Source organism: Bos grunniens, chromosome 13 (assembly GCF_055505025.1).
Source record: "Bos grunniens cultivar Pamir isolate PY7600 chromosome 13, Bosgru_T2T1.0, whole genome shotgun sequence".
Classification (NCBI taxonomy): domain Eukaryota; kingdom Metazoa; phylum Chordata; class Mammalia; order Artiodactyla; family Bovidae; genus Bos; species Bos grunniens.
The window spans coordinates 55,438,799-55,456,244 of record NC_141177.1 but is presented as its reverse complement, the minus strand read 5'-3'; the positions used below and the strand labels follow the sequence as shown (position 1 = coordinate 55,456,244).

At 42.0% G+C, this 17,446-nt stretch overlaps 1 long non-coding RNA gene across 4 annotated transcripts in view; it reads left to right on the top strand.

Moving 5' to 3' along the window:
• The window catches only part of LOC147361026 (uncharacterized), a 90,645-nt gene that overhangs the window by 56,408 nt on the left and 16,791 nt on the right, over nucleotides 1-17,446 (top strand). For 3 of the 4 annotated variants that reach the window (XR_015139645.1, XR_015139643.1, XR_015139644.1), the window contains exon 4: nucleotides 2,005-2,097. This is a non-coding gene — a long non-coding RNA (uncharacterized LOC147361026). Of the gene's footprint in view, nucleotides 1-2,004; nucleotides 2,098-3,107; nucleotides 4,804-17,446 lie in introns of those variants that run through there. The other variant, XR_015139647.1, reaches the window with a different exon arrangement.

Here is a 17,446-nt window from a genome sequence, read left to right as displayed (position 1 = left end):
ACATTGTCTACACGACATTCTGTTTATTCCTTCATCTGTAAATGGGCATTTGAGCATTTGAGTTGTTTCCACATTTCAGCTACAGCGAATAATGCTGCTGTGAACACAAGTGTACAAATATGGGCCCAAGTCCCTGCTTTCTCTTCTTTTGCCCAGAAGTGAAATTGCTGGATTCTCTAGTAATTCTGTGTTTAATGGTGTTAGGAATCATCCTACTGTTTTTCATAACAGCTGCACCATCATTCTCATGGCTTTAAATACTATCTACCAGCAGATGAATTCTATACAACTTCATACCTTTCCTGAGCTGTAGGTGAAGTGAAAGTGAAAGTCGCTCAGTTGTGTCCGATTCTTTGTGACCTCATGGACTATACAGTCCCTGGAGATCTCCAGGCCAGAATACTGGAGTGGGTAGATGTTCCCTTCTCCAGGGGATCTTCCCAACCCAGGGACTGAACGCAGTCTCCCGCATTGCAGGTGGATTTTTACCAGCTGAGGCACCAGGGAAGCCCAGCATGGAGGGAGGTAGGGAGCTGTAGGTAGATGTACACAATTGCCTACTTGGTCTTGTCAGTGTGATTTCTCACGGGCATCTTGAGGTTAAATATGTCCCAAACTGCACCTCTTACCCCACCCTGCTCTTTTCTGTTTTGGTAAATGACACTAACTGAGCATCTGGTTGCCCCAAATAGCTTTTAAGCAGGACCAGCTATAGAATTTGCCAGACCTGGTGCTACATGAAGATGGGCAGGAACAGGGTGGTGAATTCCGCCTCCTTCCAGGGCTGTGCCCCCGTCCCCAGTGTACTGGCCATCCTGGGGGCATTGAAGCCTCTGTGCTGGGACCTGCCCAGTACCTGGATCCAGGGTGGCCCTGAGCCTCCACTGAGGTCCCCACCAGCTTGGGGTGGGGACATCTCTTGGCACTGATCACACCCCCATGAAGCTGGCCGTGAATCCTTCAGTGAATCTGGGATTCCTTTTTTCCTCACCCTCTAAGTTCACTTTATCATCAAGACTTATGAGTCTGACCTCTGAAATCCATCTCAGCTCTTTACTTCCCTGTCTCTCCTGCCAGGATGAGCATCCAAGCTACCATCACTTCTCTCGACTGTTAAAAGCCACCCGCCTGGTTTCTTTCACTCACACTTGCCTCTCCCCCTACATTCCACACACAAGCCGATGTGATTGTCTCCAAAAATAAATGAGTCCATGTTTACTGCCCAGTTTTAAAACATTTGTGGGCTCCTTGCCACATTTAGAATGAGATGTCAGCTTCTCACCAAGGCGTACAAAGAGGGTGATTTCAAAGCCCTGTGCGCTCTTCTTTGCTTTTCCAGGCATGGCTTCCTGTTTTCTACACTTTGAAGATGCCAAGGCTGGAATGGTCTCAGGACAGAGTTTTTCCACCCGGCACCACTGACATTTTAGATAACCCTTTGCCTGTGGGTTTGTCCCTGGCATGGTAGGTCAGCAGTATCCCTGACCTCTAACCCTTAGATGCCGGTGGCACCACCCCCAGCCACCACTTTTGAGGACAGAATGTCCCTGGACGTTACCAAAAGTGCCCCCAGGGCCACCTGCTTCCTGTGCTTCAGAACCTTCCCTGGAGCCCTAGAGCCCTGGTTCCTCCCCCGGCTGGATCATTGCCCCCGCACGCCCTCTGCCGCTTTCACTGGTTGCATCTCCTTGTCCTTCGAAGAGCAAAGAAGCCGCTTGCCAGGCGGGAGACCTGGGTTTGATCCCTGGGTTGGTAAGATCCCCTGGAGAAGGGAACTGCTACCCGATCCAGTATTCTGATCTGGAGATTTCCGTGGACTGTATAGTCCATGGGATTGCAAAGTGTTGGACACAACTGAATGCCTTTCACTTTCACTGATCAACCAATATAAAGTTGTCTCTCAGTCACACTCTATTTAGATTGCTATCTGAATGCTCACCAGTCTCTGATTTCTCTCTTGTTTAATTATGTGTTTGCTTACTTTCTTCTGTCCCTCCCCTCCAGCCCCCACCAGGATGCAAGCTTTTTAGAGTGGTCATGTCCATCATTTTGGTTGAGTGCTGTATTCCTGACACCTGGAGTGGAACCTGGCATATGGTAAGTGCTTAGTGTATCTTTGGGCTCCCCAGGTAAAGAACCCACCTGCCAATGCAGGAGACATAAGAGACTCGGGTTCAATCACTGGCTTGGAAAGATCCCCTGGAGACAGGCATGGCAACCCACTCCAGTATTCTTGCCTGGAGAATTGCATGAACAGAGGAGCCTGGTGAGCTACAGTCCATGGGGTGACAAAGAATCGACACAGCTGAGTGACTGACACTTTCACTTCACCTCCTGTACCAGTGTAGGACGGTTCCCTTTTCTACACATCCTCTCCAGCATTCATTATTTTTAATGATGGTCATTCTGACTGGTATGAGGTAGTATATCGCTGTAGTTTTAATTTGCATTTATTTAGTGATTAGCATTCACTTTCATGCATTGGAGAAGGAAATGGCAACCCACTCCAGTGTTCTTGCCTGGAGAATCCCAAGGACAGGAAAGTCTGGTGGGCTGCCATCTATGGGGTCGCACAGAGTCGATCATGACTAAAGCGACTTAGAAGCAGCAGTGATTAGCAAGGAGAAGGAAATGGCAACCCACTCCAGTATTCTTGCCTGGAGAATTCCAAGGACAGAGGAGCCTGGTGGGCTGCCGTCTATGGGGTCGCACAGAGTCTGACACGACTGACATGACTTAGCAGCAGCAGCAGCAGTAATTATCAATGATGAGCATCTTTTCCATGTGCCTATTGGCCATTCGTCTTTGGAGAAATGATTAGGTCTTCTACCCATTATTTGATTGGGCTTTTTGGGTTTTTTGTTATTGAATTGTATGAGCTGTTTGCATATTTTATAATTTCAGCTCTTATAAATTCACAAAACACTTTGAAACTCATGCTTGTTTCTGTGTACTCATCAGGCCATTTTCATTTCTCTCCAGTTCTTCCTCTTCTTTCCTTTTTATAACCTCTACTTTCCCTTTCTGATCCCCATTTCTGCTCTTTTGTCTCTTTTCTTTCTTTTGGTATTTCCCACATTAATTTGATTCAACATCTTTCATAACAGAAACAAAGACAAGTCAAACATGACACAGATAAAGTTTTGGTGAAGTTGAATCAAGCAACAAGATCTCATGGTCAAGTTCACTGGACTTCGAATAGCAGCCAGGACACAGAGGATCCCAATTGCCTGGGAACCAGACAGGACATCCCTGGGGGGAATCCCGGTGGCCTCTTGCTCCGTCTCTTTTCCCTCCTTCACTCTGAGTGTTGGCTTCTTTCTTCTCTCATTACGGCCAAGACCCCTGTGCCTCTTTATTTACCTGGTGAGAAACATTATTTCCATCAATATCTCCATAGACTTTTATTGAAGAAACCTGGCAGATTGAGCTAAAATGTCTTTATCCCAAATTCAAACAAACCATTGGGGAAAGAATTCCTTGGCTCAACTTGGGGAGGAGTCTTTGTTGACCGTCTCCATGTTCCAGACACCTCTAGGTGATGAGGATACGGCAGACAACAGGACAGACACAATTCTGTTGTCATGGAGCTTACATTCTCCGACACTGTACTTGCTCTATGTTTATTACTAAATGCGTATCAAGAACCAGGTCCTTACCTTGTGCCAAAGATATAGCGAACAAATCACACAAGCATAATTGTATATGGTGATAGGGCTAATTTTTTAAATACTTATTGTTTATTTGGTTGTGCTGGGTCTTAGTTGAGGCATGTGAACTCTTAGTTGCCACATGTGTGAATAGTTCCCTGACCACGGTTCCCTAAGAATAGTTCCCTGACCAGGGTTCGAACCCGGATCCCCTGCCTTGGAGGGGGGAGTCTTAGACCACGAGGAAGTCCTGGCTGATAGAGTTTTCATCAGGTTTCTCCAATGTGACTCTTTCCCTCCCCATTTCCGTACTGTAAAGCTGCTGTATTTAAGAGGGGAGGGTTGGTGTGCTTCACTTCCTGGGCAGTGTGTTTTGTTCTTCATGGCTTTGTTGAGGTACAATTTACATACGACAAAATTCACCCATTTTAAGTGAACAGCTCATGCATTTTAGTAAAAATTGATATAGTGTACCTGAGGAAAATGGTCTTGGAGCTGACACCCTAAGGATGCAGAGGATTTAAACAGCCAAAGGCAGGGGAGGACTGTTCTAAGCAGAGGTCACAGCAATGTGCCAGCCCCTCCTGGGAGCGTGGTATGTTTAGGGAACTTGGGTGAGTCCTGAACCACCTAAAAAAAATAGGCTGTGTCACCATCCTTCATTCAATATGCTCATAAATATTTTCCTCAGAACATTTAAAAGTCAACAGCATTTTATTGCCCAAATGTGTAAATTCCAGTTCTGTGAAGCACATGTCTCTCTAAAACAACTCCATCCCTGTTGGTTTATCCAAGGTTTTACTGTAGCAGTGTAAATATTAGGATAGTAAAATTCAGAATGGTCCCTGAGGGGAGAATAAAGGTGTTAATAAGATTTCCCCCCCTTTTTAGGTCTTGTTTAAATGAGAATGTAAAGTACGTGTACTATTTCCTCTCTAATTTATTCCCCTTTGTAACAAACCCACTACAACAAAATGAGAATGGGAAGGTGATTCAGAGGCAGAAGAAGGGAAAGGAACTATACTTAGAAAGATATCGTTTTACAAGCTTAGAACCTGAAAAAAATCCAGTTAGCAAAAACACTGAAGAGCTGTTTCTACTTAGAAATATCTATGCAGAAAGAAGATAATAAAACTGATTTGATGAACATATAGTATTGTCTTTGCCACAAGCCAACTTTTATTATTTGATGCTTTCCACATTAATACATGTTTATTGTAGCAAGTGAAATAAGTGTATGAAGGCGAGACCGGTCATCTCCTTAATACTTCCCGCCTCTCTTCACGTTCCCTTCCCTGCCACACCTCTGTCCTTGTTCCTGTAACTATACTTCATGTTCCTGTGCGATTCAGGAGAAATGAACTCTGAAAGACTCTTCTGAACTGGAGGTTGTTATGATAATGCTTCTAGAGTTGCTGGGAAACACCTGAAGGGAATGTTCACCCAAGAGGTACCTTGTGTTGACAGAGTAGGGATAGAATTGAAAATCCAGTACTTTGTTTATTTTTTCTTGGCTCACTGCAGGTGGCTGGCATCTCTGCCCCTGGCTAGGCTTTCTGAACTCCCTTGTCACTATTAGAAGCTTTGCTTCTGAATGGTAGACCCAGCTGGAGCTGTGGCAGCAGAAAGACCTGGGTTCAGATCCTGGCTTTGCCTCTTATGGTCTCTGTGATGTTAATAAATTTTGTAATGAACCCTTCCTAGGTCATGGAAGCAGCATGACTTCATATTTGAAACAGAGACCTAGTACCTATCTCTGGGGTGTTTACAGTACCTACTCTTTTTAAATAAACATTTATTTATTTGGCTGTGCCAGGTCTTGATTGTGTTACATGGAATCTTTGATTTTCGTGAGATCTAGTACCTTGACCAGAGATCCAACCCGAGCCACCTGCATTGGGAGCACAGAGTCTTAACCACTGGACCACCAGGGAAGTCCATTACAGTACCTACTTTTCAATCTCCCAGGTTATTGGATATCTCTGACGTCTTAGGATCCACAGCCAGAGACCAAGGCAAGTTGTATTTAAAGTGTCCAGGGGACTGAGAAGTTGGGCCTAACGTCTGTCTGTGAAACCAAGTGTCATAAGATAGGGAGGAAAGGAAGAGAAAGTATAGACTTGAGAATGTTAGTGGGGACTTCCCTGGAAGTCCAGTGGTTAACACTCCATGCTTCTGCTGCAGGGAGCACGGGTTGGATCCCTAGTCAGGGAAGTGGGATCCTGCGTGCCACATGGCCAAAAAGAAAATACATGAATAAATGGAAAGGTATTTTTAAAAACCTTAAAAAATGTTAGTGGGCTGAAGTGGATTTGGAGTACTCATTTTGGAAGGAAGGAAGGTATCCAGGAAATGAAGGTTGGGACATGTAGAGATTGTTAGAAAGATGTTGAGACTGATCGGGCAGTTGGACTTCCAGTTTTCCTCTTCATTAGTTATGCATAGCTCCCATCAACAGAGGCAGGGTCCTGCTGTGGCAGACCTTTCTTATTAATGACCCAGTGGAATAAAAGATTCCATGGAGCCCTGAGTGTCCCCAGAGGAAGGGATTGGGTCTGCCCAGTGCTTTAAGTTTGTTCTGCAGTTTAGTATACATGTATGTGTGTGTGTGTGTGTGCCTGACCAGTTGCTCAGTCATGTTTGACTCTTTGCGACCCCCATGGACTGTAGCCCACCAGGCTTCTTTGTCCATGGGATTTTCCAGGCAAGAATACTGGAGTGGGTGGCCATTTCCTTCTGCAGGGGATCTTCTTGACCCAGGGACTGATGATCTGCAGTACAGGTGGATTCTTGACCACTGTGGAAGTGGTCCACTTGACCACCAAGGAAGCCCTAAGTTTAATGTAACAGTGGTCTAAAAGCAGAGAAGCCCAATTAAGGACAAGTGGCAAACTTTGCCAATGTTGAGAGGGCGGTGAGCATAAACATTGACAACTGAAAAAAATTAAAAACGAAAAGATCGTGTCAAAGAATTCATCCACATGAGGACAAAGGGCAGCACCCAAACACAAAAACTTGGATATTTACAGGTATACTTTGGAGCTACTGCAAATTTGGTTCCAAATTACTGCAATAAAGTGAATATTGTAATAAATCGAGTTGCATACCTTTTCTGGTTTCCCAGGGCATGTAAAAGTTATGTTTACACCACACTATAGTCTATTAAGTGTGCAAAGCATTGTCTAAAAACATATATATACTTTAATGAAAAAATGTTTTCTTGCCAAAAATTATTAACCATCATCTCAGCCTTCCACAAGTTGTAGTAGTAACATGAGAGATCACGGATCACCAACAAATATAATCATGATGAGAAAATTTTGAAATGTTGTGAGAATTACCAAAAGGTGACTCAGAGACACAAGAGGAGCAAATGCTATTGGGACAATGGCACTAATAGACTTCCTCGATACAGAGTTGCCACAGATCTTCAATTTGTAAAAAAAAAAAAATGACGTGTCTGTGAAGCACAATAAAATGAGATCTGCCTGTACACAAATGTCCAAAAGGGGGAAAAAAAAATGAAGAAAGATTCATCAGTTTATTCATTAAAACCGTAAATCACTTTAGGTATTTCAAACAGAGAGGGATTTAATACGGGGAATTCAGTCATAAAGCTGGTGGAAGAGCTGGGAGAGCTAAAAGGCGGAAGGTGATGTTACCCAGGGATCAGAAATTCAAGGAGCTGGGGACATGTTCCAAGCAGTTAGGGTCTGTATGTTGAAAGCTATTTGTTTACCTAGTGTTCTAAGAACAGCTCTGTAGCTTTTCTGGTCTTTGTGCTTCTCTAGTCTGTGGGTTAGATTATAATTTCAAGGCTTAATTTTATGGCTTGTACAACATGGAGTCCCTGTAGGGAATCAAGGCCATGACAATGATCTTGTAGTTACCAACAGGCTGTGAAAGCTGGTCCATGGCATCTTAAACTTTGACAAGCAGGTGAATCATACAGCTGGGCTACCTTGGTTTTGCCTTGCTCTGATTCAGCCCAGGGTTTGTTTGCTGATGTTTATGTAAACCAAGGAATGGTGCACGTGCCCTTTCCTCCTGGGTGTGTTTTAGGGGGAGAAGTGCATCTGTGCTCCAGGTGTGAGTTTAATGTTCCCAGTAGCATGATCCGATGGCAGGGCTGTTGAACATTTCTGTGGACACTCAGGGTTCCGTGAGATTTTTTGTGTGCTTTCAATTTATTTATTTTTAATTAAAGGATAATTGTTTTACAATATTGCATTGGTTTCTGCCATACACCAGCATGAATCAGCCATAGGTATACATATGTCCCTTCCCTCTTGAACCTCCCTCCCACCTCTCACCCCTTCCCACCCCTCTAGGTTGTTACAGAACCCTGGTTTGAGTTCCTGGAATTATACAGCAAATTCCCATTGGCTGTGTTACATACCGCGAGTCTTTGAAGGAAGCAGTTTGGGAGCAGCTCAGTGGTGACTTTGCATAAAGAGGCGGAGAGGGGGCCGTTTTGGTTTCTAGAATGCTATAATGTTCTCTCTCAGGCTGGCATGCAGTGGCTCATTCCTCAGCCTCCTCCATCATCCTCCTGTGCCCTGGGTTGTCCCTTCCTGCTTTGCTTCCTTGGATTAGTCCTCCCTGCACATGGCGGGAACAGGGAACCCAGACCATCCCCCAGCTGGTCTTCCCATTGATAATAGCTCTAGTGATAGAGTCCGTGGTTCCTGTGACAAGTCTGTGGTTCCTGGGACAAGTGAGAAGTCTTCTGTTCTGAGTCTTCTGTCCATGCTTGCCACTCTGGACCAGGCTGATGGATCAATTCCCACAATTTCTACTGTCTTTACTCTTCCTTTAAGTGGGAAGATTCTGTATCAAAAAACACATATTTCCACTGAATTCTATCCCTAAGAACTTTCCAATCTCCCCAAAGTAGGGTCAAGTTCGCCAGCCTAAGAAATTTGTCCTGAACTTGGCTGGGTACCCCACTTGTCCTCCTATCTACCCGGCATGGGCACTGGGCTGTTCTAATCAAATTACTCAGTAGGGGTCTCCCCCAACCGTATCCTGTTTGCTCCCACATATAGATCTCTCCTTCACACTCTGTTACTGGTAAAAGCTTTTTCAGCAAGGGAGGGTTTACTACAATGGTCTTCTAAGCTCAGCTTGCCCAAGGAGGGGTGACATTCTGGGCAGCTTCTTAAAGAATATGATCAGAAAGCATGCGATTACCTCTCCTGAGTGTGATCCCTAGGAACTCCTAGACTCAAGAGTTCAGCCAGGCTGATCAAAGGGACACAATTTCTCCCATGCACTGTGATTGACGATTTGCAAAGCATTTAGAGCTTAACACACATTCTTAATTTGATCCTCACATTCAATATTTTTCCCAGATGACAAAAGAGAAGCTTGGAGATTAGGGAGCAGAGGGCTGGTTATATAATAGAAAGCTGGGCCAGAAATCAAGATACTCAGACGCTGACTTCTAGACCTTCTTTCTGTACCAAAGGACTAGCCTAGGAAGATGTAATGAGTGTGGGTGCTTACAGCAAATGTGTCCTTGCAAAGGTCAAAAAGATGAATTTGCCAGAGCCTGGCAAGGGTACATTTTTGCAAAGGAAGCCTTCTGTGAATGATGGAGGGGTGGGGTGGTGAAAGCAGAGGAAGACTGGGGAGGATCCCCTCGATAGAGGGAGATAGTCCTAAGAGTCCCATACATTTTCCAAAGATAATGTCTTTTGATTTAAAGACATTAGAAAAAGCAGGTCTATTCTACATGATTGAAAGAAGACTGGTTTGACTAAAGCCCTGACAAAGGTAGTTGAAGCATGGTACATGTTCGTCTCTCTGATGCTAAAACTTATACCTTGAGAGGGGAGGGAGGGCTTCCCTGCTGGCTGCTGCCAGTGCAGGAGACAAGGGTTCAGTCCCTGGTACAGGAAGATCCCACATGCTGCTGAGCTACCAAGTCCACGTACTGCAACAGCTGAGCCTGTGCCCTAGAGACTGGGAGCTGCAACCACTGAGCCCATGTGCCCCAGAGCCCATGCGCCACAGCAAAAGAAGCCACTGCGGTGAGAAGCCCAAGCACACAACTGGAGAGCAGCCTGCCCATAAATGAAGACCCAGCACAGCCAAAGATAAAATTATTTTTTAAAAAATTTTTTAAAAGAGGGGAAGGAGAGGAGACTTAAGATATATTAGTGTTTCTCTGCTGTGACACACCCCTAGACCTTACACTTCTGGCATGTTGGGAATTGCTGACCAATCCTGAATCTCCAGGATTCAGGACTTATCTGGGTTTGCCTGGAGGGCTGGCAAGGTAGATCCCAGGCCTAGCACCAATCTTGAAGGGCAGTCTTTTTTTAAAAAGATTATTTTATTGAAGTAGAGTTGATTTACAGTGACAGTGTTAATTTCTCCTGTACAGCAAAGTGATTCAGTTATATATATCTTCTTTTTTTTAATTAATTTATTTTTTTATTGAAGGATAATTGCTTTACAGAATTTTGCTGTTTTCTGTCAAACCTCAACATGAATCAGCCATAGGTATACATGTATCCCCTCCCTTTTGAAACTCCCTCCCATCTCCCTTCCCATCCTACCCCTCTAGGTTGATGCAGAGCCCCTGTTTGAGTTTCCTTAGCCATACAGCAAATTCCCGTGGGCTATCTATTTTACATATGGTGATGTAAGTTTCCATGTTACTCTTTTCATACATCTCGTCCTCTCCCTCCCTCTCTCCATGTCCATAAGTCTATTATCCATGTCTGTTTCTCCACTGTTGCCCTGTAAGTAAATTCTTCAGTACCATTTTTTCTAGATTCCATATATATATGTGTTAGAATATGGTATTTCTCTTTCTCTTTCTGACTTACTTCACTCTGTATAATAGGTTCTAGGTTCATCCACCTCATTAGAACTGACTCAAAGGCATTCCTTTTTATGGGTGAAAATCTGTATGCAGGTCAGGAAGCAACAGTTAGAACTGGACATGGAACAACAGGCTGGTTCCAAATAGGAAAAGGAGCACGTCAAGGCTGTATATTGTCACCCTGCTTATTTAACTTATATGCAGAGTACATCATGAGAAACGCTGGACTGGAAGAAACACAAGCTGGAATCAAGATTGCCGGGAGAAATGTCAATAACCTCAGATATGCAGATGACACCACCCTTATGGCAGAAAGTGAAGAGGAACTCAAAAGCCTCTTGATGAAAGTGAAAGTGGAGAGTGAAAAAGTTGGCTTAAAGCTCAACATTCAGAAAACAAAGATCATGACATCCGGTCCCATCACTTCATGGGAAATAGATGGAGAAACAGTGGAAACAGTGTCAGACTTTATTTTTCTGGGCTCCAAAATCACTGTGGATGGTAACTGCAGCCATGAAATTAAAAGATGCTTACTCCTTGGAAGAAAAGTTATGACCAACCTAGATAGCATATTCAAAAGCAGAGACATTACTTTGCCAACAAAGGTCTGTCTAGTCAAGGCTATGGTTTTTCCTGTGGTCATGTATGGATGTGAGAGTTGGACTGTGAAGAAGGCTGAGCGCCGAAGAATTGATGCTTTTGAACTGTGATGTTGGAGAAGACTCTTGAGAGTCCCTTGGACTGCAAGGAGATCCAACCAGTCCATTCTGAAGGAGATCAGCCCTGGGATTTCTTTGGAAGGAATGATGCTAAAGCTGAAACTCCAGTATTTTGGCCACCTCATGCAAAGAGTTGACTCATTGGAAAAGACTCTGATGCTGGGAGGGATTGGGGGCAGGAAGAGAAGAGGACGACAGAGGATGAGATGGCTGGATGGCATCACTGACTCGATGGACGTGAGTCTGAGTGAACTCCGGGAGTTGGTGATGGACAGGGAGGCCTGGTGTGCTGTGATTCATGGGGTCACAAAGAGTTGGACACGACTGAGTGACTGAACTGAATATTCCATTGTGTATATGTACCACAACTTCTTTATCCATTCATCTGTTGATGGACATCTAGGTTGCTTCCATGTTCTAGCTATTGTAAATAGTGCTGCAATGAACAATGGGATACATGTGTCTTTTTCAATTTTGGTTTCCTCAGGGTGTATGCCTAGGAGTGGGATTGCTGGGTCATATGGTGGTTTTATTCCTAGTTTTTTAAGGAATCTCCATACCGTCTTCCATACTGGCTGTATCGATTTACATTCCCACCAACAGTGCAAGAGTGTTCCCTTTTCTCCACACCCTCTCCAGCATTTGTTGTTTACAGACTTTCTGATGAGGGGCATTCTGACCAGTGTGAGATGATATCTCATTGTAGTTTTGATTTGAATTTCTCTAATAATGAGCTATGTTGAGCATCTTTTCATGTGCTTGTTAGCCATCTGTATGTCTTCTTTGGAGAAATGTCTGTTTAGGTCTTTTTCCCACTTTTTGATTGGGTTGTTTGTTTTTCTGGTATTGAGTTGTATGAGCTGCTTGTATATTTTGGGAATTAATCCTTTGTCATTTGTTTCATTTGCTATTATTTTCTCCCATTCTGAGAGCTGTCTTTTCACCTTGCTTACAGTTTCCTTTGCTGTGCAAAAGCTTCTAAGTTTAATCAGGCCCCACTTGTTTACTTTTGTTTTTATTTCCATTACTCTAGGAATTGGGTCATAGAGGATCTTGCTTTGATTTATGTCATCGAGTGTTCTGCCTGTGTTTTCCTCTAAGAGTTTTATAGTTTCTGGTCTTACATTTAGGTCTTTAATCCATTTTGAGTTTATCTTTGTGTATGGTGTTAGGAAGTGTTCTAATTTCATTATTTTACATGTAGCTGTCCAGTTTTCCCAGCACTACTTATTGAAGAGACTGTCTTTGCCCTGTTGTATATTCTTGCCTCCTTTGTAAAAAATAAGGTACCCATATGTGCATATGGGTTTATTTCCGGGCTTTCTATCTTGTTCCATTGGTCTATATTTCTGTTTTTGTGACAGTAACTTACTGTCTTGATGACTATAGCTTTGTAGTATAATCTGAAGTCAGGAAGGTTGATTCCTCCAGCTCCATTTTTCTTTTCAAGAGTGCTTTGGCTGTTTGGGGTCTTTTGTGTTTCCGTATGAATTGGGAAATTTTTTGTTCTAGTTCTGTGAAAAATGCCATTGATAATTTGATAGGGATCATATTGAACCTGTAGATTGCATTTGGTAGTATAGTCATTTTCACAATATTGATTCTCCTATCCAGGAACATGGAATATCTCTCCATCTGTTTATGTCATCTTTGATTTCTTTCATTAGTGTCTTATAATTTTCTGTGTACACTTCTTCTGTCCCCTTAGGTAGGTTTATTCCTAGATATTTAATTATTTTTGTTGCAGTGGTGAATGGGATTAATTCTTAATTTATTTTTCTGATTTTTCATTGTTCGTATACAGAAATGCAAGTGATTTCTGTGTATTGATTTTGTATCCTGCAACTTTGCTAAATTCACTGATTAGCTCTAGTAATTTTCTGATACTATCTTTAGGGTTTTCTATGTACAGTATCATGTCATCTGCAAAGAGTGAGAGCTTTACTTCTTTTCCAATCTGGATTCCTTTTATCTCTTTTTATTCTGTGATTGCTATAGCTAAAACTTCCAGAACTATGTTGAATAATAGTGGTGAATGTGGACCCCCTTGTCTTGTTCCTGATCTTAGGGGGAATGCTTTCAGTTTTTCACCTGAGAATAATGTTTGCTGTAGGGTTATCATATATGGCCTTTACTATGTTGAGGTAGGTTCCTTCTATGCACATTTTTTGAAGACTTAATCATAAATGGTGCTAAATTTTGTCAAAGGCTTATTCTGCATCTATTGAGATGATCATATGATTTTTATCTTTCAATTTGTTTATATGGTGTGTCACACTGACTGATTTGTGTATATTGAAGAAACCTTGCATCCCTGGGATAAACCCAACTTGATCATGGTGTATGAGCTTTTTTATGTGTTGCTGAATTCTGTTTGCTAAAATTTTGTTGAGAATTTTTGCGCCTATGTTTATCAGTGATATTGGCCTGTAGTTTTCTTTTTTGTGATGTCTTTGGTTTTGGTATCAGGGTGATGGTGGCCTCATGGAATGAGTTTGGAAGTGTTCCTTCCTCTGCAATTTTTTGAAAAAGTTTTAGAAGGATAGGCATTAGATCTTCTCTAAATGTTTGATAGAATTCTCCTGTGAAGCCACCTGTTCCTGGGCTTTTGTTTTTGGGGAGATTTTTTTTATCACAGCTTCAATTTCAGTGCTTGTAATTGGATTATTCATAATTTCTATTTCTTCCTGGTTCAGTCTTGGGATATTGAACTTTTCAAAGAATCTGTCCATTTCTTTCAGTTTATCTATTTTATTGCCATATAGTTGTTCACAATAGTCTCTTATAATCCTTTGTATTTCTGCATTGTCTGGTTATATAACCTCTCCTTTTTCATTTCTAATTTTGTTGATTTGATTCTTCTCTTTTTTTCTTGATGAGTCTGGCTAAAGGTTGGTCAATTTTGTTTATCTGCTCAAAGAACCAGCTTTTTGTTTTATTAACCTTTACTATTGTTTCTTTCATTTCTTTTTCATTTATTTCTGCTCAGATCTTTATGATTTCTTTCCTTTTACTAATTTTGGGGGTTTTTTATTCTTTTTCCAGTTTTAGATGTAAAGTTAGATTGTCTATTCAATGTTTTTCTTGTTTCTTGAGGTAGGATTGTATTGCTATAAACTTCCCTGTTAGAACTGCTTTTGCTGCATCCCATAGGTTTTGAGTTGTCATGTTTTCATTGTCATTTGTTTCTAGACATTTTTTGATTTCCCTTTTGATTTCTTCAGTAACCTGTTCATTGTTTAGAAACATGTTGTTTAGTCTCCAATTGTTTGTGTTTCTTATACTTTTTTTTTTTTGGTAATTGATATCTAGTGTCATAACATTGTGGTCACAGAAGATGCTTGATATGATTTCAGTTTTCTTATATTTACTGAGGTTTGATTTGTGACCCAAGATGTGGTCTATCCTGGAGAATGTTCCATGTGCACTTGAGAATAAGGTGTATTCTTCTGCATTTGGATGGAATGTCCTGAAGATATAAGTGAGATCCATCTCATCTAATGTATCATTTAAGACTTGCATTTCCTTATTAATTTTCTGTTTTGATGATCTGTCCATTGGTGTGGGTAGGGTGTTAAAATCTCCTACTATTATTGTGTTACTGTCAATTCCTCCTTTTATGTCTGTTAGTGTTTGTCTTATGTATTGAGGGGCTTCTATGTTGGATGCATAGATATTTACAATTGTTATGTCTTCCTCTTGGATTGATCCCTTGATCATTATGTAATGTCCTTCCTTATCTCTTGTAATCTTCTTTATTTTAAGGTCTATTTTGTCTGATATGACGATTGCTACTCCAGCTTTCTTTTGCTTCCCATTTGCATGGAATATATTTTTCCATCCTCTCACTTTCAGTCTATATGTGTCTTGAGGTCTGAAGTGGGTTTCTTGTAGACAGCATATATATGGGTCTTGTTTTTGTATCCATTCAGCCAATCTGTGTCTTTTGGTTGGAGCATTTAATCCATTTACATTTAAAGTAATTAGTGATATATATGTTCCTATTGCCACTTTCTAATTGTTTGGAGTTGATTTTGTAGATCTTTTTTCTTCTCTTGTATTTCTTGACTATATAAGTCCCTTTATCATTTGTTGTAAAGCTGGTTTGGTGGTACTGAATTCTCTTAACTTTTGCTTGTCTGAAATACTTTTTTTTCCTCCATCAATTTTGAATAAGATTCTTGCTGGGTACAGTAATCTTGGTTGTGTATTTTTCCCTTTCAGTACTTTAAATATATCCTGCCATTCCCTTCTGGCCTGCAGAGTTTCTGCTGAAAGATCAGCTGTTAAGTGTATGGGGTTTCCCTTGTATGTTACTTATTGCTTCTCCCTTGCTGCTTTTAATAGTCTTTCTTTGTGTTTAGTCTTTGTTAGTTTAATTAATATGTGTCTAATTAAACTAACAAAGGCTATGTGTCTGGGCTTCCCTTGTAGCTCAGTCAGTAAAGAATCTGCCTGCAGTATAGGAGACTGGGGTTCGACCCCTGGGTTAGGAAGATCCCCTGGAGAAGGAAATGGCAACCCACTCCAGTATCCTTGCCTGGAAAATCTCATGGACACAGGAGCCTGGTGGGCTGCACTCCATGGGGCCGCAAAGAGTAAGCATGACTGAGTGACTAACACTTAGTATGTGTCTTGGCGTGTTTCTCCTTGGGTTTATCCTGTATGGGACTCTTTGTGCCTCTTGAACTTGATTGACTATTTCCTTTTCATGTTGGGGAAATTTTCAACTATAATCTATTCAAAAGAGATTTTCTTTTTCTTTTTCTCTTCTTCTTCTTCTGGGACCCCTATAATTCGAATGTTGGTGCATTTGATATGGTCCCAGAGGTCTCTGAGAGTGTCCTCAGCTCTTTTCATTCTTCTTACTTTATTCTGCTCTTCAGAAGTTATTTCCACCATTTTATCTTCCAGCTTACTGATTCGTTCCTCTGCTTCAGATATTCTGCTATTGATTCCTTCTAGATTATTTTTAATTTCAGTAATTGTGTTGTTTGTCTCTGTATGTTTATGCTTTAATTCTTCTCAGTTCAGTTCAGTCCCTCAGTCATATCCGACTCTTTGCTACCCCATGAATCGCAGCACACCAGGCCTCCCTGTCCATCACCAACTCCTGGAGTTCACTCAGACTCATGTCCATCGAGTCAGTGATGCCATCCAGCCATCTCATCCTCTGTCGTCCCCTTCTCCTCCTGCCCTCAATCCCTCCCAGCATCAGAGTCTTTTCCAATGAGTCAGCTCTTTGCATGAGGTAGCCAAAGTACTGGAGTTTCAGCTTCAGCATCATTCCCTCCAAAGAAATCCCAGAGCTGATCTCCTTCAGAATGGACTGGTTGGATCTCCTTGCAGTCCATGAGACTCTCAAGAGTCTTCTCCAACACCACAGTTCAAAAGCATCAATTCTTCAGCACTTAGCCTTCTTCACAGTCCAACTCTCACATCCATACATGACCACAGGAAAAACCATAGCCTTGCCTAGACGGACCTTAGTTGGCAAAGTAATGTCTCTGCTTTTGAATATGCTATCTAGGTTGGTCATAACTTTCCTTCCAAGGAGTAAGTGTCTTTTAATTTCATGGCTGCAGTCACCATTTGCAGTGATTTTGGAGCCCACCAAAAATAAAGTCTGACACTGTTTCCACTGTTTCCCCATCTATTTCCCATGAAGTGATGGGACCAGATGCCATGATCTTCGTTTTCTGAATGTTGAGCTTTAAGCCAACTTTTTCACTTTCCTCTTTCACTTTCATCAAGAGGCTTTTGAGTTCCTCTTCACTTTCTGCCATAAGGGTGGTGTCATCTGCATATCTGAGGTTACTGATATTTCTCCCGGCAATCTTGATCCCAGCTTGTGTTTCTTCCAGTTAATTCTTCTGCTGCTAAGTCACTTCAGTCATGTCCGACTCTGTGTGACCCCATAGACGGCAGCCCACAAGGCTCCCCTGTCCCTGGGATTCTCCAGGCAAGAACACCGGAGTGGGTTGCCATTTCCTTCTCCAATGCATGAAAGTGAAAAGTGAAAGTCAAGTCGCTCAGTCGTATCTGATTCTTAGTGACCCCATGGACTGCAGCCTACCAGGCTTCTCCGTCCATAGGATTTTCCAGGCAAAAGTACTGGATTGGGGTGCCATTGCTTTCTCCGAGTTAATTCTTCTAGGTCTTTGTTAATTGATTACTGCATTTTCTCCATTTTGTTTTCAAGGTTTTTGATCATCTTTACTATCGTTATTCTGATTTCTTTT